Genomic DNA, 6,791 nt, shown 5'->3' on the forward strand with positions numbered 1-6,791 from the left:
TTTTCAAGCAAAGGTTCAAAATTTCAAAGTGGCATAACTTGAGTTAGGAAAATAAGTACACCAAAAAATTTTGAGGTTTTTCCTAAAATCCTAGAAGCTATCTGCAGGCAAAATATCTCAAACCATCTGATTTTACCTTTAACAACTACAAGTACCTGAGGAGCATGAGAAGGTAAGGGAAGTACCATAACACACCTTTAAAGACCACCAAGATATTGTATTATGTTCTAGTATTTGTCACCACCTTCTTAAAACTCTCTCTCTCTCTCTCTAAGGGTATTGAATGCATGATTTTAGTTTGACAAATCTGCCAAAAAAAATTGAAAGAGGCCCTTAAAAACGTAAATATAAAGTGTATTTTACGATGGAAATCTGATTTTGAAAATTTTATGTAGTTTCTAGGAAGTCTTTCTAATAAACCCATACCAACCCATAACATCCATGATATTAAGCAGTGGAATTGGTTTATTTGATTATTTTCAGTGAGGTCAAAAATTGAAGTATAATTTTTCACTGGGGACAATATTTTGGCCAAATTTTCCAGTGGGAAGGGGTCACAGTGGGTCTGTGAGAAGGGGGTGTATATTCAACAGATTTCAAAGGCCTCACAACTTGCCTATATGATACAGTTTAATAAAAATTACATAAATCAAAGTAAGCCTTGTGATTCTTAAAACTTTTCCATTTTGAGATTAGAAAAAATTAAATCAATGGTCAAAATTTTCTCTTCAAGTGTTGTCTCATCTTGTGTAACGTATGGTATAAAAGGACATAAGTTTGGCGCAGAAAAGTGAGGGTCTTCGGTCATTTACACGTCAAAAGAAGCGTAATAGGATGTAGATTTCAGAAATGCCTGTTAATAAAATAAATTTCTTGTCTTTATTGATGACGTCATAAAAATTAGAATTTAAATATCTCAAAAAGTACTAATCAAAAGATGTTGAAAATTTGCCCAATGGACAGGTATTGGTAATCTCCAACTTTTGAAAAAAATATTCCATTTTTCTGATTATGACATCAGCAGAAATTTGCAAAAATTAATTGCTTTTTTTGTGAATTGCTTTCTCTCAGCAGGATGCATCTGAGGTGAAAATTTCATCCTATTTACTAATTATGCTTTTGAGTGTTATTGTCATCATGAAAAATATGAGCAATCTGATTGGCTAAAAATGTGTACATAAATGCTGTATTTCATTTTGTACTGTACAAATACAAACAACACCACGTTCAAAAAAGGGGGCTGGTAAGCGAGAGATCATATTTTGTACAATTTTATGATTAGAAATGTTTTTTTTCTTGCTTACAATAGACAAGACAAAGGTTTATTCAAAGAATTTTTCTTTTTAATGACCATTCGATTCCAAAGACTATTTTCGAATGTTTTGATGTTGAGAGAGGAGAGCGAAAAAACAGGAAGAGAAAAAAAAACATAGGAAAAGACACAAATGGAGAGAGAAAAGTTTGTTGATATTTTTCAAGTTGACGATAAACCAGTTATTACACTTTTACTCGTACAATATAGGATATATTTTTCTCGTTTAGAGTTTTCTATATTTTCCTCGCCTAAAATATGACAAAATGTTCTTGGAAAATGAAATCCCCAAAATGTTTTTAATTCAGATTCTTAATTGGGATGAGCTGGAGTTTTTACAAGATACTTCACTAATTGGTAATTTAAAGTGATAGAGATGACGCGTTCTTTAGAAAAAGTAATAAGATTCTTTTATTACATCTTAACGACCAACCAAATCAAATAAGGGCTTGTAAAAACTCCAGCTTGTCCCTCTTAATTGGGGAAAAATTGTAACTAAGCCCCTGTGTGTACTCTTAGGTGTCAAATAAACGGGGGGGGGGGGTCGAATAAACAGGGGGTTGCAAAATTTCAATAAACGGGGGGGAGGACCTTATTGCCGGGGGGGTAGGAAATTGTACTTCTGAAAACCCCAAAATAAGGTAATTATAGGCTAAAATTAGGCTATTTAGAGCAAAATAAGGGACCTTCTCTTTGACAGCTGAAAATATTCTTAAAATTAATAAACATGGGGGTCCCAATAAGGTTTATTTGGCACCTAAGAGTAATGGTGTTTATTTCTCTATATTCTTGATTCAGCCTTGGTCTCATTATTTTGTATTTAAATATTTGCTGTAGCTGAGCTTCAGATTGTTATTAATTTGTTTTTAATTTTCAGCATCCTCTTCTCATAAAATTGCTCCTATAAAAACAATTTTGTAAGAAAGTGACCCTTAGAGAGTAGATTTTTTTCTATTTTTCTAATTTGTAATTCCTAAATGAGTCTTTTTGTTCTCATTGAAGACTTCCAAAAACATTATGAATAATATTAGTGACCAAAAAAGATAAAAATTGAGCATTCAGAAATTGACATTTTAAAAAAATGACATTTTAGGTTTTTGAACATAACTTTTGAACCAATGAAGTAAAATTTAAAAGTAATACACCAAATTTTAAGTTAGGCTTTCCTCTGAATGATTCCAAAACAATCTTTAAAAAATCTATTTTCTACTGCCTACAATATCAAATCAAAGAGGGTAACTTATTTGTGGCACACCCGGTAGATACAAAATAATTTATCCCGTTTTACTGGCTGGAGTAATTTACTATTCAATAGACAGTCACCTTCTCTCAATCAACTATTCACAATAATGGTTTACTTGTATAAGATTCCACTTCCTGCACTAATAAGATTTGGCTGTCACTTTTCTATCAGAAAAAGACCAGGACTTCAAAAAGTTGAGGAAATCATGTAGTAAGTAAACACAAGATTCTATAAGATTCTCTGTGCCTTTAGAAAAAAACCCTTTCTAATCTCATGATATGTCGGTTATCCTGGGAAAAATAGTGGAAAAGTCAGGAGAAAATCTTAGTGTGCAAAGTGGAATCTTATGCAAAATGACACTAGTACCCTACCAAAGGTCTACCGTGAAGTCGAGTAAGTTGCATAATTGGAGGCTAACATTTATAGGCCTCATATCATATGACGTCAAATGACCGACCAATCAAAGCAGCAAAATTTAAAAACAAATGAATGAACTAGGCGGCAATCACAAATATCTTCGTTTCGCGTCGCCCGCCCGACTCTCGAAAATTGAGTAGAATTGAGTCGGTGAGTCGGTAAATTTGTCGGACTTTTTATGTCAATGACTTTTCCTTCGTTCAATAATTTTATTATTGCCGATTTTCATTCAGCGAGCGATTTCTAGCGCATTCGCAGCATTTTGACTTTGTTTATCATAACATGCGCCATTTTGGGGTCGGAGGTCAGAGTGTTCAAAGGTCATAATTTTAAACCACCCATTACACGCGGTTATTTTGGCTGCTGGCTGGCTGGTGGTTTCCTCCAAGAATGCACTCCAAAAATGGATGGAAAAATGGAAACCCGAAAATTTTTACAACCGACCGACTCAACGAGGACGCGAAATGAAGATATTTGTGATTGCCGCCCTACGCAGCTCTGCTCGCAGCTCTACTCTACCATTTTTGTTTTGATTTAACTTTGTATTTTAAGGACCAGCCAGGTCATTCATTCGAGGGCTATGCATGTTAGCCTCCACTGATGCAAGTTACCCGACTTCACAGTATTTCATTCAATATACAAACTATCTGAATGACCCTTTACAGGTTTGTTAGTTGTCAACGCCTTGTTATCATAACATAAAACAAGCAACATGCTGAATGGACCTACCTGATGATGAAAGCTAGATAATAAGGCAATAAGGAGAAAAATGAAAACAATCAGTCAGACGATATAGCGTTTTGCAAAAATGCATAACACATTAAATTTTATCATTGATTGTTGATGGGGAAGAGGGAAGGGGAGTGTAGGGAAAATAGAAATAGAAAGTTCCGGTTCATCTTTCATCAGTGCGCAAAATTTCATAAAAAAATATTAAGTACCGTGAGAGGTCCTAAAGCCGACAGCCCAGCCTAAAGCCGATGGGGTCTTTCAAAGATACAAACTAAAATAAAAACAAACCTTTCGCTGTGACGCAACGAAGATACCAAAGTGTCAACTAAACTGAGAGATTTGATACACTGAACCAATTGAACCAAATAACAATAATTGCTTCTTATAACAAAACATATTTTTTTATTGCAATAATATGCACAACGTCATAAATGACAACAGTAGTAACAGCATGATCATAAAAAGTAACGAGATGTTTTGATTTTCCAAAGCACACGAAAATATAAAAGAGGTCTGTGTACGAGCGTGCTCATTTTGAAACGTTACGTAATCAAGCCTGGTTTCTATTACTTTACACTGGCACTTGGCTTGATTGCAGGGTTTAGACTTTGTGTAAGGATACATATAGACGACGTATATTACATTATATTATATATTACATGACACCTTGCTCCTATTCTAGTAAAGATAATATATGTCGTCAAAGAGTACACTTAAATGAAGAGCTGTCCGATTGTGGGCCTTCCGTAAATAAACATCCGGAATTATAGGTGGTAAAAAGGGCATTGATAGTTGCCGCCTCATTGATTCGATGTTTGTTATTCAAATTAGTGCTACCACATCCGCCCTTTTTTCAACTTCGCGCCATTTTTACAATTTAGTCTGTTTGTTTCTTAATGGAAACTAGTCCAAGTTGTTTCGTATTTTTCCCGCACAAGTCACTTTTATTACAAAACTGTTATCGTTTTAAACATGAGCAACTGATCCAGAATAAAAGGTAATTATTTTTACAAATCGCACTTTTTAATTACATTAATTGACATCTTGACATTACAGCTATCTTGTTAGATGTTTTGTTTCGAGAGTTCTAGCAATAGTTTATCGTTCAACTTGGAGAGGGAATGTTTGTAAACATAGAATTTTTTTTCATAACAGTTATTTAGGGGATCGGAATTAGGCTGGACTGTCGGCTTTAGGACCTCTCACGGTACAGCTCGAGAAATTCAAGAAATACTGTCTTTCCGGCAAAAATAGGTTTTTCCGGCGATTTTTGAATAGTTCCGGCTTCAAAAATCAATTTTTTTGAAAATTGAAACATGCTTGATTGCTATTAATAATGTTTTTGAATGAAAAAAACCACCAATTATAAGAAAAAAATCTAATGAAAATCTAGAAAAACGGCGATTTCCGGCATATTTCCAGCATTTTCGGCCGTAAAAAAATGTTTTTCGAAAATCGGGCTCCGTAATTTTGGGAGGTCGTCAGTAGTCCGACACTTTCTAGTCCGACAGTATAAATGTCCAACGTTGGGTTTGACGAATGCGTCAGTATTCCGACAACAATTTTGTCCGACAACGAGTAAAAAAAACATATAAAAAACGTAATATGAATCGCGGAAGAGGAGGCACATTTTTTTCTAAAAATCCAAAGTTCCGATTTTGAGGTTAGGCCCCTAAACCCGACTTTTCTTAAATTTTGGTAAGCTTGTTAGGATTAGGCTTTCAAGAGTCAAGAAATTGGATTTAGCTGTTTTTACGACTCTTCTTTAGTGATTTGTAACCCTGATTGTTCCTTTATTTCTAATTATGTCAAAATTCCGCCAAAATCAACTTTTATTAATATTATCTCAGTGAAAAACCCTTATTCAACATTTGACACTCAAAAATCTTTCGTTTTCGGACAAAAGTGACGTCGGAAAAAAAGACTACCAAATTTTAAATTTATTTTATAGATTCGGACTATTTTACTGTCGGACTAGAAAGTGTCGGACTAGACATGCACCCGTAATTTTAGGCATTGCCATTTTGCATCATTGTGCAAAAAATCAGAAAAAAATAATGAGTCAACATTGAGAAAAGCTGGTAACAGACGGACGGACGAACGAACAGACGAACGAACGGACGGACATCGGTTAATTTATAGGACCTCTACCCCATCGGGGTAGGTCCAAAAATACCTCACTACAAGACACAAACAGTAAAACACAAGAAGAGAATAAATATACAGCAGACACAGACAGAGCACAGACCTTTTCTTTTCCTAATTATTTACGATGATCATGTTGGATGATAAGTAAACCTACAGCATTTAACATTGATGCAATGATGTTACTAAAGTGTGTATACAAAATATTATCTTGTTATTGCTTCGATGCTGGAGTTTTTTAAAATCGCATGCTACATTCTTCACATGGTTGCTCTTATATCGGATGGCCAATAGTCACCTTCATTTTTTAATTTTATTTTTTTATCCACGGATCGCTGATAGTCACTTTTCCGGGGGTTAGGTAGGGTCAGGGTTGCTAGTAACGGCTTGTCACTGTGCCGGGTGCATACTCGGCGCCTTGGGCCCCGCAGGGTTGCTAGTAACGGCTCGAATTTCAGTCAGGTTTAAAAAAGGGGTACTGTTACCCATATTAATATAACATTACCCCCGTCTTTTGCCAGTTCGGTATAATTTGTTATGAATTGCGTGGTTTTGCTGTGCGGCGATGGCTCAACGGATAGAGCGCTGGCTTCCGAATGTGAAGGTCTTTCTTTGGTGGTGGTTCGAATCCCACTCGGTGCGAAAATTAGACTGGTCGAAATTGATGGACAATTGATTGACAGGTATGAAAACTCAGTCAGAAATGAGAAACTAAGTCTCAGAAACTCAGACAGTCAGAAAAGAGAAAAATAGGATAAGAGATAGGAAAGAAAAGAAAAGAAGGTGAGGTGACTTTTGGCCATCCGATATAACATTTTCCTCTTCACATGCTGAATGCGCTACCATTTTTAGAATTCCCGCCATTTTTAAATTATCATACTCAGTGAAATGAGTTTTTATCTCGTCGTTTTATTTTTCAATCGAATGAACTATATAGCTTCA

Source organism: Clytia hemisphaerica, unplaced genomic scaffold (assembly GCF_902728285.1).
Source record: "Clytia hemisphaerica strain Z4C2 unplaced genomic scaffold, Clytia hemisphaerica genome assembly, whole genome shotgun sequence".
NCBI classification, from domain to species: Eukaryota; Metazoa; Cnidaria; class Hydrozoa; order Leptothecata; family Clytiidae; genus Clytia; species Clytia hemisphaerica.